The 20,544-nt window shown below is 30.0% G+C and overlaps 1 protein-coding gene across 3 annotated transcripts in view; it reads right to left on the bottom strand.

Annotated features, from left to right (window-relative positions):
• The window catches only part of LOC119614774, a 169,410-nt gene extending 152,567 nt beyond the window's left edge, over positions 1-16,843 (bottom strand). For all 3 annotated transcript variants that reach the window (XM_037970897.1, XM_037970889.1, XM_037970884.1), the window contains exon 1: positions 16,267-16,843. The gene's annotated coding sequence lies outside the window, so the exon portion shown is untranslated. The remainder of the gene's footprint in view (positions 1-16,266) is intronic.
• Positions 16,844-20,544: the final 3,701 nt, after the last annotated feature.

Here is a 20,544-nt window from a genome sequence, read left to right as displayed (position 1 = left end):
TATCACCAAGGTTTGATATAAAGTAACTGCCAAGAAAACTTTTTCTCTTAACAGCTAGAGCTGGGCATTCGTAGAGAATATGGAAGACCATTTCTTAATTTTCCCTGTCTTTGCAACTGCAACATTGAAGGGGGGCCCAAGCCCCCAGTGTCCTGTTAATACTGCTATCAACCTCGATATATCTCCTCTACTTTGGTTTATAAGATGTCTTGTTCATTTCTCATTAAGCCACAATAACTTGGCTCATTTACATGTGTCTAGGTTATTCCACCTGTTTTCAGCCTTTTGAAGAAAGTCACTACAGTTTTTGGGAAGACGGTGAAATATACTTAGACCAGGTTCTTCACAGAAGACACCAAAACCAACCTCACAGTTCATTTTAGAACCATCTGTAAAGGTTCTGGTGGTATATTCGCTCGGTAGGTTAACCCTACACCACTCGTTCCTGGGACGATCGCCCGATGTACAGAAAATTAGTTTCCTGGAAATAATTCCTAAGAATTTTTGACAGTAGTAATATAGTTATAGAATAATATCGCTTCTAAAATATTTGCATATTACTTCGATGAATGCCTGGCAATGACAAAGAATGTGTAAATCTCGTCTAATTTTGGATTCCGCGTTCTCACTTAAAATACGTAAAATCATTATAACCTCATTCTGGGGAGACTTCTATTTCTGTGGTTGAACACTCATCTAGTCTGCCGGACCATGAAATGGTGGTGTGAAATGTATCCTCGGCTTTTCCTTGGAATGATTTGATCTGGGGTCGAACCAGGCAGCATTATAATCTGGTACTACGGGAACCGGTAGCGCCCACAGAGCAGAATTTCGAACCTTGTCTTGTTCCAGTTCAGCGCTTTTGCCGAGGCAACAGACACCCAGCAGAGGAATGAATGTGGGACTAAGCTTTGGAAATGAGTTGGTGTTAAGTGTACTCGAAACGAAATGGATGTAGGTGTAAGCGCTATACCTATAGTGATGATAGTCGAATGAATGAAAAGTGTGCTTCATAGTGATGGATGTAAGGTTTCTGATACCATTGAATTTTTCAGTTCATACCAAATTTACAACAAGTTAATATCGATTACTTTACGTGAACACCTGCCGTGTTGGCCTATTTCACGGTGGTCTTTTTCAACCACACGGTGAGCTTTTGCAATGACCCCCATTTTGCTTTTTACATGCAGGTGGCAATTTACGTATATGGAATTTCCGGTCCAGTATACATTCACATTGCTCAAGTACTTGAGCTATCAAATCTCTGACCATTGCCGCCCCGTTGCTTAACTTCCGAGATGCAAAAACATCACTTTCATTTAAAACCACGCAGATGGGATGACCTTTGTCGAGTCAGCAATAATACCTAGAGACGTAACCGGAAGACCGAAGTACGAATCTATCAAATAAGCTGAGACTTTGTTCTTATTCACAGTGGCACACTGAGATAAATCTGGTATGAACAGAGTTTACTATGAACATACCTTTACATCCATCACCATTCAACCCTGCACACTTCTTATTTATCCAATACACTCATAAAAGAACAACATACCACAGACTCACTCTAGGTATACGGGCGGATGAGTTCTATATACCCCTACATTCATCATTTATCATATAGAGTTAACACCAACACATTTCTCATAGATTTCACCGTGCATCAGTCTTTTAAACGCAACTTACTCTTCCCGCTAATTTGGATTTAAACCGCAGCCACTACGTGAATCCCGAAGGAACCTCAATCAACTGACCAGCCAGGACAAGTCTTCCGTTCAACTGGCCACCCGTAGTACCAGATTATGTGGTTCTCTGTTTAGACCCCATGTCAAATCATTCGAAGGACTAGCCGAGGAATGAAATGATATTACCAGTTATAAATTGCTTCAAGAAAATTATCGATAAACATTCATACTCATATATATGTATGTACGTACTTGTAAATAAATATTTCTATGCGTGGAGGTTAAACAATATCACATAAACAAATACACATCTATAAATAGTTATTCCATCAACTCTTCCGATGTCTATATATAAAGCATAAGTTTTGTATACTTACATAACAAAATTACACAAACTGTATTGTTCTTGATTAAGTATGAGCTGAAACTAACAAAATAACAAGTATAACAGCAGAATCAACTACAACTATGTATACAATAACATATATTGTGTTTCTTACAGCTTACATTTGGTACACATTGTCAGTGTATGTTTGTATATCTGAACAAGTACATAAAATATTTATGCAGATGAGGTTTTATTATCATCATTCGAAAATACGTTAAGATAGTATGAAAAACATCATCAAAATACCAAAGGGGCGAAGAAATAAAATGCAAAACATGGGTAAAATTATTCAGTAAAATAAACGAGGATCATGTAAGGAAATTTTGCTGGCTATAACCAATTTTAAAGGTAAGCAAAAGTGGCCATCTTTAGCTGAATTTTCAAATTTATAATCCATGATCTCAACGAAAATCTAAATTTTTTTAATTTTCTTCATACACTTCAACGGAATTAAGTACATTTAAATGGGTGACCTCATGTGCTAGAAACGTACATATGTTTGTATTTAGTAAACTGAATTTAATATTTTGTGTATTTAGTGAAATGTATGTAATTTTTACACATGAAAGGTGTAAATTTTACATTCATACATATATACTTCCCTTTCCCTATTTTAAATTTTTCACTCAAATCACACGTCTTTCGTTTACTTCAAAATTCTGTTATAATACTTGACGGAATATACTATTATGTGCACACACATATAAAAAAATATATCCATACATATAATATTGTAGTGTTGATGCTTTTTAAACCCATTTTTAGGTATGTATGTTACCAAAAGTAGACAAAAAATTATAAAAACAACAGTAACTGTTATTTTTGGTTTTAAATTACAACTATATACACATGTATTTATGCATGTATACAAATACATCTGTATGTAAATTTACATTTGTGTGTAAATAAATTACATACATATGTATATGAATACAAGGGTATACATACTCCAAATGAAATCTGTATTTAAATGTTTATTAAGATTAAAACTGTATGAGAGCGAAATGTTTATATGTATATTTAAATGTGCTACATATGGGCTTATTGATGTCTAGATGTCTGTTGTGGGAAAGCGAATTTATAAGCAGTAACTGACAGTCTTGGATAATATTATAGGTAGATTGGAGCTCGTAATTATAGGCGAAACATTTTACATAGACAATATGGAAAAACCAGATATTTCATAATAGTATTAGACATAACACTAGACTATAATATAGACTCACCTATAGACTTAAGCTATAGACTACTATAACTAGATTAGACTAACTATAGACTAGACTATAGACTAGACTATAGACTAGACATGACTAGACTAGACTAGACTATAAGACTAACTATAGACTAGACTATAGACTAGACTATAGAACTAGACTAGACTACTAGAATAGATAGACTAATAGACTAGACTATTGGACTAGATATAGACTAGACTATAGACTAGACTGGCATAGACTAGACTAAGATAAATAGACTAGACTATAGACTAGACTATAGAATAGACTATAGACTAGACTTTAGACTAGACTATAGACTAGACTATAGACTAGACTATAGACTAGACTATAGACTAGACTATAGACTAGACTATAGACTAGACTATAGACTAGACTATAGACTAGACTATAGACTAGACTATAGACTAGACTATAGACTAGACTATAGACTAGACTATAGACTAGACTATAGACTAGACTATAGACTAGACTATAGACTAGACTATAGACTAGACTATAGACTAGACTATAGACTAGACTATAGACTAGACTATAGACTAGACTATAGACTAGACTATAGACTAGACTATAGACTAGACTATAGACTAGACTATAGACCAGACTATAGACTAGACTATAGACTAGACTATAGACTAGACTATAGACTAGACTACAGACTGGACTATAGACTAGACTATAGACTAGACTATAGACTATAGACTACTATAGACTAGACTATAGACTAGACTATACTAAGACTAGACTATAGACTAGACTATAGACTAGACTATAGACTAGACTATAGACTAGACTATAGACTAGACTATAGACTAGACTATAGACTAGACTATAGACTAGACTATAGACTATACTATAGACTAGACTATAGACTAGACTATAGACTAGACTATAGACTAGACTATAGACTAGACTATAGACTAGACTATAGACTAGACTATAGACTAGACTATAGACTAGACTATAGACTAGACTATAGACTAGACTATAGACTAGACTATAGACTAGACTATAGACTAGACTATAGACTAGACTATAGACTAGACTATAGACTAGACTATAGACTAGACTATAGACTAGACTATAGACTAGACTATAGACTAGACTATAGACTAGACTATAGACTAGACTATAGACTAGACTATAGACTAGACTATAGACTAGACTATAGACTAGACTATAGACTAGACTATAGACTAGACTATAGACTAGACTAGACTAGATAGACTATACTAGACTATAGACTAGACTATAGACTAGACTATAGACTAGACTATAGACTAGACTATAGACTAGACTATAGACTAGACTATAGACTAGACTATAGACTAGACTATAGACTAGACTATAGACTAGACTATAGACTAGACTATAGACTAGACTATAGACTAGACTATAGACTAGACTATAGACTAGACTATAGACTAGACTATAGACTAGACTATAGACTAGACTATAGACTAGACTATAGACTAGACTATAGACTAGACTATAGACTAGACTATAGACTAGACTATAGACTAGACTATAGACTAGACTATAGACTAGACTATAGACTAGACTATAGACTAGACTATAGACTAGACTATAGACTAGACTATAGACTAGACTATAGACTAGACTATAGACTAGACTATAGACTAGACTATAGACTAGACTATAGACTAGACTATAGACTAGACTATAGACTAGACTATAGACTAGACTATAGACTAGACTATAGACTAGACTATAGACTAGACTATAGACTAGACTATAGACTAGACTATAGACTAGACTATAGACTAGACTATAGACTAGACTATAGACTAGACTATAGACTAGACTATAGACTAGACTATAGACTAGACTATAGACTAGACTATAGACTAGACTATAGACGCTAACTATAGACTAGACTATAGACTAGACTATAGACTAGACTATAGACTAGACTATAGACTAGACTATAGACAGACTAGACTAGACTATAGACTAGACTATAGACTAGACTATAGACTAGACTATAGACTAGACTATAGACTAGACTATAGACTAGACTATAGACTAGACTATAGGACTAGACTATAGACTAGACTATAGACTAGACTATAGACTAGACTATAGACTAGACTATAGACTAGACTATAGACTAGACTATAGACTAGACTATAGACTAGACTATAGACTAGACTATAGACAACTAGACTAGACTATAGACTAGACTATAGACTAGACTATAGACTAGACTATAGACTAGACTATAGACTAGACTATAGACTAGACTATAGACTAGACTATAGACTAGACTATAGACTAGACTATAGACTAGACTATAGACTAGACTATAGACTAGACTATAGACTAGACTATAGACTAGACTATAGACTAGACTATAGACTAGACTATAGACTAGACTATAGACTAGACTATAGACTAGACTATAGACTAGACTATAGACTAGACTATACTAGACTATAGACTAGACTATAGACTAGACTATAGACTAGACTATAGACTAGACTATAGACTAGACTATAGACTAGACTATAGACTATTACTATATGTTTTTTCAAATTCAAAAATTTTTGCATTTGTATACATTTGTGCTACAGACACTGTTTATTATGCATACCTAAGTGTAGTATACATATACATACATACATATGTACATAAAATCCAACATAAAAAAGTTGTGTTTGTTTATGTAATTTAATATGAGTGTGTATACTTCTCATTTTTTTCGTATTTTCATTTAATTCCTCATTCCCTTTGTATCGTATTTACTTCCTTAAGGCTCATTTTTCTACATAATTTAAGACAATTTTATATATATGATTATTTTGTTTGTAGTAATTTAAGCCAACAGCAATGAACGAACATTTAGCAGTAAGGGGTTTATAGTCTCCTAAATATATTGTTTATATACACATAAAGTGTGTTAATTTCATTTTTGTTGTCTGAGTCAATTTACCAAAAACAAATACTCAAGCCCACACATGTTGATGTACTTAAATACATATATCTACATACATATATATTTATGTAATGTACATGATCATAAACATACCAACGACTACTGTTTTTATATAATATGTATGAGTGTCGCTATGTTTGTGTGCTCCATTTAGCATATTTATATATTAGTATGTGTTTCATGCGTACTCTTAAGGGTATGAATATGTGTTATAAATGTTTAATAAAATAAGAAAAATTATTTGATTAAACGCGTTGAATGAGTATGAAAATGTTTGTATAAGTTGTATAGAAGCAAATTTTGATATTTCCATATTTTTTTATGAATTTATTTGATAATGACTAACCCTATACAAGACGATAATACTAAAGTCGCTATTAGTCCATAACAATCGATTGTTAAAAACAAACGATTAACACAAAAACATTCATTTCTACTGATGATTATTTTATTTCACAATACCTTATGTTGGAGATAGTTACTTTCGATATGCATGCATCATTTAACATCTTTATAATTTAGATTTTTTTTTAATAAAAGACAGCAATCCAAGATTTTTGTTTTAAAAAATACAAATAAAAAATTATATTCTTAAATTATTTCAGTTTTCTTAAAAAGTACTTTTTTTTTACATTTCATTAATATAAGAATTACATTTCTTTTGTTTAGATTACAATTTTGACTCAGTTAAAGCAATCACATTAATCTCAAAATATCTATGTAAATATTTAGAAAAGCCCAAAATGGAGATTACATTATTTGCTTCTTAACCTCTTTTGTGTGGAAATACTTGCCTTACTAGACGTAAGTAGTAATTTGTTCTAGAAAAGTTTTCCTATTCGAGCCTAAAAGTGTGGAAGTAAAAGTAATTTCCAAACTTCTTGTAATTACATTCAAATTAAATCCCTCTAGTTTCCTTTCCGCATTATAAATTTATACCCTTTAAACAACACATAGTATTTCTAAATCCCTTTAAATTTTAGCCTCCTATATGATTTTCATAATTCCTTTAATATTTCTGTGGTAAAATTTATATAAATAATATATGTATTAAATAAATATATTCATACATATGTACATATGTATGTGTTTAAATACTTATGTCTCTATTTGTGTTGTACCGAGCGTATGAGTGATATTTTTAATTTATTTTACTAATACATACTGTCTTTTATTAATGCTTAATAATTAATTTTGCCATTTAGTTCTTTTTTACTTGTGGTAAATATTTTAATTATTTATGGAAACTTTACTCTTGCACATAAATAGATAAATATTATTAAAAAAATACATTAACTATAATAACAAAATATAAAAATAACGATTTGTTTTTTATTTATGTTAGTATTTATTTCCGGTTTTAATATTTTTGTAATTAATTTATTAAATGCTATAAAAACCATATAATTTATATTAAATTAACCGCTAGTTAATGAGGTTTTCGTTTAATAAATATAAATCAAAGTGAAATATGTATATTTATTATGCTACCGAAGTTTTGATTTAAATTCAATAAATTGAAAATTTTAATTATTTTTGCATAACGGAAATATTTTATTAGATATCGATATAATCAACATTAAATAAACATTATCAGCATCGCATTATTGATGTTGACTGAATTTTACATACGACGAAAATAACTTAAACGACATAATTGTTTAAAAAATATACGTATCGGTAAGAAATTTAAAAAAAAAATATGATCTGCAATTATACAAACCATTCTGTGAAATTTCTTTTTATTCTTAATTGATCATAGATTCCATATAAGGTCATTTTCGGAAAATCATGAGTACTTGTAGCAGTATTATCAGAAATTTATTACTTTGTGACTTATATCTATTAAAAGGTCCTTACTGCCTAAAATTTATATAAATAATTTGTTATTAATATCAAATGAAGTTGAGAATCTTTGCTTCAAAATAATATTATTTATTTCAATTCATCGGCATTTAGAATAAAGTAGAAGCTTAAAGAACATTTATCACAAAAAAGAAGTTAAACATTTTTGTTTGGAAAATTAGAACTCTTTTAAATTTAATTTTTTTTTAGATTTATTGTCTAAGTGTGACAAACAGATAATATACATAGATTGAATGCATGATCACTCCCAGCATTCATTTGATACCAATATTAGCATCATACAATATATGTAAATATTTAAAATATTCGCTTGAAATTGTCAGTCCTTTAAACTTGCAAGTCCCTTTTTAAAATTACATATATAGAACTGATTACACAGAGACTAAAGTATACTCTTCTAAAGGATTGAGCCCCGCTTAATCCACATTTTTAACATACTCAATGGTGTAGGGTATCATATGGTCGGCCACGCCCGACTATACTTTCCTACTTGTTGTTTGTTATAAACAATATTTACAAAGCATAATACCTTCCGCACTATGGCAGTTCAGTTTATAAAAACCATGAATATACCAAAAACCATAAGTTTTCAAGCTTTAGGTGAAGATATCTCGAAGAAGAAAAAACATGAAGAAGATCTGTCAGATTTGGATTCAATCCTTTAGAAACCACTAACTTGGTCTCAGGATTTCAAATTTTTTATCAAATTTTGTAGGTTTGTGTTTTCAAGATCTGACTATATGTAGAATTGTTACATATAGTCGCTAGTTTCACATGCATATATGTGAAAACTTTCTTTGAAATTGTTCTGAAAAATTATTTTTTAAATGCAAAAACAATAAAATTTTCCCTTAAAATGTTGTTCTTTAAAAGTATTCTGTTATTTAAAAAAAGTATTTTTTTTTAGACTATTCATCCTAATAGTAATCTCTGTGAAATATAATTTTTCATTTTCTAGGTATGTAGAATAAATTTACGATTTGCTGTTTTATAAAATTTATAGCTGATCCAAAAGGTACTACTTTTATAGGCTATAAACTTAGTAACTACTTAATAACGTTTTATACACACCATTAACCAACAATTTACCTAAACTCAAACATTCGCCTATTAGAATGTTTCTAAATAATAGTGGGCTATAAAAAGGTTAAATATTGACCATTTATTGAAACAACGATAAATTGTTTAGTTAAGTTTAGTTTGAAAATGGGAAACATGATTTTTATTTTGAAAAAGAAGTTCATTCATTACTTTGTAGCCATAATGCTTAACTGGAAAAAATTAACGAGGAAGCTTATTTTTATTGTAAAACAGTTGTTTCTAATCGTTCTTTATTGTTACGATAGGTTCCTTAAAAGAACATCAGAAATTATCAGTATATCAGAAATGACATGTTATTAAAATGACCAAAATCTCTGATAAAGGAAAACAAAATGTATATTAAATTGCCAATCCGTTTGTCCTTCGAAGCAATCATAATGAAGAGACCCAAAATCTCTGTGTTCTGGCATAATGTATATTTAGCATAAATTAAATAATTATTACTGCTTAGCAGTTATTATTTATAATGTTAAATTTTTTAATTATTTTAATAACAGCAAAATTTTTTTATTTATTTTTAAACTCACCATCAAAAAAGATGATTGATTTTGTCATTCCGTTTGTAACACATAGAAATATTGGTCATAAACCCCCAAAAGCATATATATATTGGGTCCTTATTAAATTCAAAGACGATCTGGCCATGTCCGTCCGTCTGTCTGTCTGTCTGTCTGTCTGTCTGTCTGTCTGTCTGTCTGTCTGTCTGTCTGTCTGTCCGTCTGTCCGTCTGTCCGTCTGTCTGTTGAAAGCACGATAGAATCCGAACGGAACAAGCTAAAGGCTTGAAATTTTCCACAAATATTCTCTATAGATAAGGTTTGGTATTGAAAATGGGCAATATCGGTGCACGTTTTCAGATAGCTCCCATACAAGTGAACCCCCCGAAAAACAGCTTTAACGGGCATATCTGTTTTAAAAGTACGAGCATAGCTAAGAAATTCGACACAAAATAAGTTTCATATGAGCCAAAATTTCCCTACCAAATTTTATGAGGATCGGTTCATAATTGACCCTACCCCACATATAAACTCTTCTTCTTTTAAATGAACCAAAATCGGTCTAAAAAAATTATAAAAATTCCTTTGAAAAACGGTCAATAATTCACCCTACATCTCATATCAGGTCCTCTTCAGTAATATCACCTTGATATTTATAGGAGAGCATTCCTTTTACGGCATACGGTTTAATGGTGGGTATATTAGATTCGGCATAGCCGAATATAGCACTCTTACTTGTTTTAATTAAAAACTAGTATTTAATTAAAATTAAATTGTTTTCTTTTATTATCATTACAATTTTATCTAGTTACATAATTATTAAAATAATTTTTTACTGTTTACTTAATTACTATATCCAACTTTTGCAAATGTTGCTATAAAAGTAAAAAAGTCAGTAAATATTTATATTATAATTGCAGCAGTAGTTTTTTAATGTTGTTGTTGTTGTTATTAATTTTATATTGTTCATATATAGCACATTTTCAGCAATCACTTTCAGTATAAAACCATTCATTATCTTTACTTGTGTCAGTTAGTTTTGAATACCTTAATTATAGTTTACTTGTTTTATATATCTCCATCTGTTTCCTGTTTTTTTTTATACCCGACTAAAAAGCATTTTGTTTTTCTTTTTTATTCATTTTTACTTTAATTTCTATGTCAGCTGTTGTTTTATTAAGCCCACTTCATGGTCTATTTATTTATTTATTGTTAATGTTTGTTGTCAATTAAACTAAAATAGGATTTACCAAAGGGATTATAATAGTGTCAACAATGTGAAAAAAGAAATAAATATTTAAAATTATCATTGTATACACTGCTCATGAGTTATGGTGGACATTTTTTTCTTCAAATTCATTTGGTATTTTAAATTATATAATTAAAAAAATAAATAAATTTAAAGGTATATAATTTGTTTATAATTATCCTATTGTATTGTCATTAATTTAAGCTGATTAAAATTTATTTGTGCAAGTATAAAATATCGAATTTTTAAAAGCATTATTCATGGATTAAATTATACTGAATATTTCGTTGTGTATGTGCGTTAAAACAAAACTAATATTTTTGTTTATTTTATATAATTTTAATACCCTCATACATTTTGTTTTAAAATTGTTAAAAAATTTTATTATACCCTACACCACTTCATTGGGGAGGGTATATTGGGTTTGTGCTGATGTTTGTAACGCACAATAATATTGGTCCTATACCTACCTTAAAGTATACCAATCGGCTCAGAATAATTTTCTGAGTCGATTTAGCTATGTCCGTCCGTCTGTCCGTCCGTCCGTCCATGTCAACCTTGTAATCAAACTACAGGTCGCAATTTTGAAGATAATTCAATGAAATTTGGTACATGATCTTCTATTGTAACAGGGACGAGGCCTACTGAAAATGGTTAAGATCGTTCCATTATTTCACCTAGCCCCCGTACAACTGAACCCCCCAATAGGGCTTGTAAAGTTTGTAATCAAACTACAAGTCTCAATTTTGGAGATAATTCAATGAAATTTGGCACATGATCTTTTATGGTACCGTAGACGAAGCCTATTGAAAATGGTTAAAATCGGTCCATTATTTCACCTAGCCCCATACAACTGAACCCCCGAATAGGGCTTTTAAACTTTGTAATCAAACTACTGGTCGCAATTTTGAAGATAATTCAATGAAATTTGGCACATGATCTTTTATTGTACCGTAGACAAAGTCTATTGAAAATGGTTAATATCGGTCCATTATTTCACCTAGCCTCCATACGACTGAACCCCCCGAATAGGGATTTCAAACTTTGAAATCAAACTACAGGTCGCAATTTTGGAGATAATTCAATGAAATTTGGCACATGATCTTTTATAGTACCGTAGACAAAGTCTATTGAAAATGGTTAATATCGGTCTATTATTTCACCCAGCCCCCATACGACTGAACCCCCCGAATAGGGCTTTTAAACTTTGAAATCAAACTACAGGTCGCAATTTTGGAGATAATTCAATGAAATTTGGCATATGATCTTTTATGGTACCGTAAACGAAGCCTGTTGAAAATGGTTTACATCGGTTCATTATTTCACCTAGCCCCCATACAACTGAACCCGCCGAATAGGGCTTTTAAGTTCATAATTATGTTTAATATACTCATATCTCGACAAAAAGCTGCAAAAACCAAGTTCTATACAAGATTTGATGACCCTCACGAATTCCATAATAATAGGTCCTCATATGACCCTAGCCCCTATGAAAAGCCCCTATCAAAATTTCACTTAAATGTCCCCAATTTTATTCAACAATAAACGTCTTAAATATGTATATCTGAGGCGAGGTACAATTCAATTTAAATGCTTTATTATGGCAAATAAATCACTTTATATTTTTGTCAAAGGTGTAGGGTATTATGTGGTCGGCCTCGCCCGATTATAATTTCTTACTTGTTTTTTATTATGTATGTATATATTTTTAAGAAATTAGTTTAAAAAAAATCGTTTTTTTTTACCCTATACTTAGTGAGGAGTGTATAATGAGTTTATGCTGATGTTTATAACACACAAAAATATTGGTGCTACATCAACCTAAAAGAATATTGATCGACTCAGAAACAGTTTCTGATTGGATTAAGCCATGTCCTTCCATCCATCTGTCCGGCTAACTGGCTGTCTATGTAAAGCCGAAATTTTCAAGATATTGTGATTGTATATATTTAAGATTCTAAAGACGGAGATTGTTAAAAATGGTTAAAATCGTCTAGCCATCATACTACCATATCTTCCGATATGGTCCTCTTAGCTCATAATAACGTAAAATATATACATGAGTATATCTTCCAAAATCATAACCATTAATATCGCTACAAAAATTTAGCATAGCTAACGTTTATATAACCATTTTTTATGATTTTAAGTGACCATGTTATTTTGACTTACCCAAAATAACATGGTCACTGGGAACCTTTAAACACTAAGTAAACATTTAATTTCCAATGCAATGTTGAAAAGTTTTAAAGGTCTTCACCAGGGTATAAACGTTCCGAGTATTAGAAGGTCCCCACCAAGGTATAAACTTTTGAGTTACGCAATTCCGCCGAAAGGCAGACAACAAACACAAGCCTGACGATCCTTAAAAAATAAAAGCAATGACGCGAGAGTTGTTCTTCAACTTAACAATAATTATCTGCCAAAAATATTATTTTTGCTCCTTTGAATTTATGTGCTCTTGAATCGGTATTAGAACATTTCCAGCAAGTAGAAGTTTTATGCAATATCCATATTAAATAATCTGAACTTGGGCCGTGATGCTGGTCTTGATAATTATTTTGAAATTTTGTATCCTTAGGTGAACGTAGTAGTGACGTATCATTTAAATAAGAAAAACGATATAATTTGTTGGATTTGTATAGAATTTGTTTTATAATCAAATTATTTTATATACAAATCTCGATATTTTATCAACTTAAATTTTTTCCAAAATTTGAATTTCCTAGATCCTGAATTTTTTCCGGTTTTGTAGCCTTAAATTTTGGAAGGAGTTAGGTGAAACAGAGGTTCATGTAAATATAATATATATTTTGTTGTATATAATTTATGTATAATTTCAAATATAACTCTTATTTTCGGTGTGAGATCGATTTTTTGTTGTAAATGTTAAAACTAAAACTCATGTTTTCACGAAAAGAAACATATTAGACTCTACTGTCTGAATCTGGTTTCATTTTTCAATTCCCTTGTTTTGTTTAAAAGTTATTTTAAAAATTCTAAAATATAATTAATGGTATACGCACAATTGGGACGAACGACGAATTTCGTATAGCACGACGAACTAGTCGACAAAAATTCGTTGCGTAAATTCGTCAAATGGAACACAATCAAATTATTCGTACTGGGAATTCGTTTCAAAATTTGTTTGTTCGAAATTGGAAAAAGTAAGAAAAAGGAACAAAAATTATATTTTTGTGAATCTCCACGATTTTGAGATAATTTAAACAGCTTTAAAATTTATTCGAACATTATTTCGAAATTAGAAAATGTAAGAAATTGGCCTCGAAATGAACTAAAATTATATTTTTGTGAATATTTTGTGAATATTTATTATTTTAACAGCTTCAAAATTTTTTCGAACATTACTTCGAATTTTCGAACTTAATTTTAAATATTCCAAATATTCAAGTGTACTCCAGACTGCCAAATTTCAGACAATTTCGAATTTTCGAAAATTTTATTTTTAGTTTTTATGACCCAGAGATTATTTTAGGAGCATAAAAAATTTTTCGAACATAACTTCGAATTTTCGAATATAATTTCGAATATTCAAACATAATATTGTATTGTCGTTATCTGTACTCACAACCGCCAAATTTCAGCAAATTCGGGCTACCGGCATTGGTTTTAAAACAATTTTCCCCAAATAATTCGTCGTTCGTCTGCGTAAGAAATAGAAATGAACCTATCGCATAGTTCGTTACGTACGACGAATTTCGTCATACGCAATGATTGTGTACATTTTCATATACCCAAGTGTGTTCTATTTCTGACGACGAATATTCGTTCCGAAAAATTCGTCGTTCCTCCCAATTGTGCGTATCCTATAAACGCTCAAAGCAATTTTTCTCGAAACGACTTTTTTTATACCCACCATCAAAAAAGATTTTGTCATTCCGTTTATAACACATCGAAATATTGATCATAGACCCACAAAAGTATATATATTTTGAGTCTTTATTAAATTCTAAGACGATCTGGCCATGTCTGTCCGTCCGTCCGTCTGTCTGTTGAAAGCACAATAGAATTCGAACGGAAAGAGCTAGAAGTTGAAATTTTCTACAAATATTTTTTATAGTAAGGTTTGTTGGGTATTGAAAATGGGAAATATCGTTCCACTTTATCGCATAGACCCCATACAAGTAGCCCCCAGAAAACAGTTTTAACAGTCATAATTGCTTAAAAAGTGGTTTCATTTCAAAAAAAAATTTCGTTTTCTATTTTTGATGATGAAAAATTAAATTTCGGTCGAATTCTATGACATGCCTAAATATCGCTTATCTGTAAGAGATATTGACCTAGTTGTTTTACTATTTTATTATCTTAAATAATGTTCATTAGGTTAGGTTAGTTTCATAGGACGATATATTATACTACATAAAATGTGCGCTCCTTTTCATTAAAAAAAATGTTCACTTGTCAATATTCTAGAGATTTGAATTTTAGATGACATAAGGATGATAGATAATCGATAAACGAAAATAAAATTTGATAATGTGATTACTCGGTTTTCAAATTATTCGGTATTGGCAGATGTGTCCCTATGTCGAGTGATCCCCCCTCTGTTCAACATATAAAACTGTAAATGTTTTGAATTACATGTAAAGCATTTGTTTATAAACACATATAACAACTGCCATTAAAATATGCAGTTCAATTATTTATAAACTCTTTCATACTTCATAACAACCATTAGTGACATAACCCACCCCGCCCCCCTTTTTACACACCGGCACACACTTGGCAAATTGCTGAGTGGTGAGAATAAAAGGTTTGTTTACAATGCAATTAACTAACATATGAGTTCAAACACATTTCCGTTTTAGTCATATACAGTATATCCGGTTTCGATGAAGGATACATAAATTTAATTGACAAACAAGATAACAATGTAGAATGCAAAAAAAAAATATATATATATGAATATGCAAACGTTATAATAAATAAATGAATTGTATTGTAAAAACATATAAATCTAATTAAATGTATGTCAGTAAATGTTAAAAAATAAATGGTAAAATGTTGTAAAAACTAATAACATTTTACATAAATGGATTAATATTAGTTTTAAAGGCATATCACAGGTTGCTATTACATATGTATATGTATAGGAAATAATTTTGATGGAAAATGTTTTTAATTAACAAAATATTTGTTTAAGTTTTAAACTATTAAAATATAGATTTATTAAATTTGTAATTAATGTTTTAGGTTAAACTGTGACATGCCTAAATATTGTAAATGTTTTTTGCAAATACATAGAAATAATTGTTAAAACATATTTACCTTTTAGTGAGAAAAAGTTTTGTTAGATGATGTTGTTGTTTTATTATATTGTTGTTGTGGTTGTTTTAATAACAACAAGCTGACATAGTTTATTTTTTTTTTTTGCTGTTTAATCCATTTCAAATAGTGGTTGCAGTTGGAAAAAGAGCTTATGGTTTATTTGTTTTGTTGTACTTTTTCTATAAATTTTTAATTATTTTATTTTTATAGATTTTCAACTATGTAGACAGAAATGAATTTGTATATGGAAAATATGTTTTTTTTTTTTTTTTTTTTTGTTATTTAAATTGATGGCCTTTATTATTGTTTACTAAAACTTTTAATTAAAATTGGTTGTGATTTTGTTTCTCGTTTTAATTTCAAAAGTTTTTATTTGTTTCTATTTTGTTTTGGTTTTTTTTGACGTTGACAGGTGTTGGTATTATAGAATCTGGCTGCCTGTTAGGGATTAGTTGGGTTTTTATTTTAAACTTTTTATGTCAATGTATGTGTTTTTATATATGTATGTTAGACCCTAAGATGGGTTTTGTTTTTGAATAATATTTAGTTAGAGGTTAATTATTAAATATTTTGTATATTTTATTTACACTTAAAGGGGACTTTCTTTTAAATATATGTAAGTATCTAAACTTTATGTTTATGTATTTTTGTTAATTTCACTATTTTTACTTTTTTTCTTATATTAAATTTTATATAACAATATTTTTGTTTTTATTTTTATGAAATATATGCTTTACTTTAAGTTTTCTTGCAACTTAATTTTCAATAATTTTCTTTATTTTTTTCCACTATTTCCATTTATTTTCATAACACACAGCTGATTCCTTTTGTTTGCTATTTTTAACAAATTTTCTTATACATATTTTATACAATCATCCATCCATTCATCATGTCAATCAAAATCCATTATAATTTGACTATGACTGTCAACATATTATGAATGTAAATGTATATTTTTCTCCAAAACACCAAACACTCTGACATACACACACAAAAAATGTATTTTATAAAAAAAACGTAAAAAAAATAAACAAAACACCACCACAATTTATAAGGAAACTGTTTAAATGATTTGTAAACCAGCCCTCCTCATGCCACACTACAAATAGTATGCAACATGACCTGTACTTCAAAATACACGCATATGTGTGAGAGTATTTTGACACCAGCTGTAAGTGGTAGAGATGATAAGTGCTAAATGGTTTTCATTTGAGTTGACATATGACAAGTTATGATTTGAAGAATATTTTTTTTTTTAATTTTGGTTTTTTAAATTTTCACAAACACAGACCACCCACAATCATTAAAGGGAATTAATATTTCTTTATTACTAATATTATTCAAACTTTTATTAAATTAAGTAATTTTTTCCCATTTAATTATTTTATTTTTTTTACTTGTTTTATTTAAATTTACAAATAATTTTAATTTTTTATATTTTTCTTTTAAATAATTTCATTCACTTCAATTTTTTTTATTCATTAATTTTTATGAAAAATTCTCTTCACTTTTGCAGCACACGACACAACATCGTGGTGTTGTGTATGAAAGACGCTAATAGACTAGATTTCAAATCATGCCGCACATATAACTGATTTTTTTTCCTCAACACAATTCCTTCTATAACCCCCAAACAAAACATGAAAGCATGTACTAAATGTTAAGGAAAATGTACTAAAAATATACACAAACCTTATGAACTAAAGCACATGATTTTATTAAAAGTCAGAGTAAAGAGAGCTAAAAACTGTTATACTAAAACCATTTTCCGGGTTTTTATTCATAACAACTTTTTAATATAGCTCTCTATTATATATAAGAAAACCATCACAACTCTCTTTTTGTTGTACTAAAACTCATCACATCGCTACTTTTGCTACTCATTTCATTTGTTTTTCTAAATTCTCATTAAATCATTCTCTATATATCTCTCATTATAATTTCATAGCTCCTTTTATGCGCTCTCTCTCTCTCTCTATTTATTGTTTGGTATAAAATTCACCACCTTTGTGTACATTTTCAAGGTTGTTGTGTTGTAGTTTTGTTTTTTATATTTAACACACCCAATTGGGTGTTTTCTCTATGCTCTATTTGTGTTTTAGGTTTCATTTTCACCAAAAAAGGTCACATGTATTTTATTCAGCTAAGTGTTGAAGTTGTGGGTGTAAGGATGTTTGTTTTTCCTTATCTGGTCTTAAAAGTATAAGAGAAATTTTTGTAATAGAGGTGAATATTAGTTAAATTGTCTATACCCAGTATTATGATAGTTTGAAATATACTTAAGTAGATAATATTATATAGAAAATTATACTAAAAACTAATTGATATAAAGAAACTTGTTTATTCTTAGGATTGAGATCGAAGTATAAGGGACTCAATATGTTCTTAAATATGCTTTTATGTTTGTAGATATACAAATTGAGATAAATATTTCTGGAATCATAACTGAAGATAAAAGTTGTTAGATCTTTTAATTTTTAATATACATAACTTTGTCATTCCGTGTGTAACACCAAAAAATATTCATCTGAGACCCAACAAAGGTCCTTATCAAATTCTGAGTCGCTTTAGCTATGTCCGACTGTCCGTCTGTCTGTGTAAAACACGCTCACGATAAAACAAAGCAGTAGAATTTAACCAAATTCACCCAAAATGTTTTTCATTTGCCTAAGTTGTTTGGTATTGAAAATGGGCAAAATCGGTTCACACCGGGAAAAGTTATGAATCAAAATTTAAAACAACCTCCAAAAAGATAACTATTTTTTACACATTCTGATGTAATTTTCTAAAAACCTATGCAAGGTAATTCTATGAAAATCACCACATATTCGTTCCTACACAAGATCTTGATCCCTACTAGAATCGGTCCACAATTTCATGTACCTCCCATACAAAAGTACATATTCCCGCAAAATGGGTTTTTTGTTAATAACTTCCGTCACAATGTTGATTATCTTCACAAATTAAAATCTTATGTCAATAGAATTCATTCAGTGAAAAAATTTTCTGGATCGGTCCATAATTGGACATAGCTCCCATACAAGGTCCCCTCCCCAAAATCACTTATACGCTCATAGCTCATTACTAATTTAAGATATCCATATAAAATTTGGCACAAGTATTACTCATATGCATAGAAATATTACTGTAAATTTTATTTTTCCATCGGTCCATAATTGGTCATAGCTCCCATACAAGGTCCCCTCCCGAAAATCACTTAAACGCACATAACTCATTACTTGATTAAGATATCCATATAAAATTTGGTACAAGTATTGCTCATATGCATAGAAATATTACTGTGAAAATTTTTTCGAACGGTCTACAATTGGTCATAGCTCCCATAAAAGGTCCCCTCTCGAAAATCACTTAAACGCGCATAACTCATTACTAAATTAAGATATCCATATAAAATTTGGTACAAATATTACTCATATGCATAGAAATATTACTGTGAACATTTTTTTCGATCGGTCCATAATTGGTCATAGCTCCCATACAAGGTTCCCTCCTGAAAATCACTTAAACGCACACAACTCATTACTAAATTAAGATATCCGTTAGGTGCAAGTATTCCTTATATGCACAGAAATATTACTATACAAAAATTCTATTTCAAGATTTTTTCACGATCGGTTCATAACATGAGTGCACTCGGTCTCATACTAGTTGCCCTTCTAAAGATCTTTTAAACACACATTACTTATTACTAAATTACGATATAGATTTTGGAACAAGTATTGCTCATATGCATAGAAATATTACTGTGAACATTTTTTTCGATCGGTCCATAATTGGTCATAGCTCCCATACAAGGTTCCCTCCTGAAAATCACATAAACGCACATAACTCATTACTAAATTAAGATATCCGTTAGGTTCAAGTATTCCTTATATGCACAGAAATATTACTATAAAATTGTTTTACGATCGGTCCATAATTGGTCATTGCTCCCATACAATGTCCTTTTACGAAAATCTCTTAAACGCACATTACTCATTACCAAATAAAGCTATTGATACAATATTTGGCACAAATATTAGTTTTGTATACAAAAATTCTATTTCAAGATTTTTTCACGATCGGTTCATAACATGAGTGCGCTCGGTCTCATACTAGGTGCCCTTCAGAAGATCACTTAAACACACATTACTTATTACTAAATTACGATATAGATACAAAATTTGACTGAAATATAGCTTTTATGTACAGAAATTTTGCTTAAAGAATTTTTTACGATCGGTCTATATCCGTATTTAACTAGCTTTAACCGTATTT

Source organism: Lucilia sericata, unplaced genomic scaffold (assembly GCF_015586225.1).
Source record: "Lucilia sericata isolate MDLA Ls3-8-SP2 unplaced genomic scaffold, ASM1558622v1 Contig000044F_arrow, whole genome shotgun sequence".
Classification (NCBI taxonomy): Eukaryota; Metazoa; Arthropoda; class Insecta; order Diptera; family Calliphoridae; genus Lucilia; species Lucilia sericata.
This window is presented reverse-complemented; position numbering and strand designations above follow the sequence as displayed.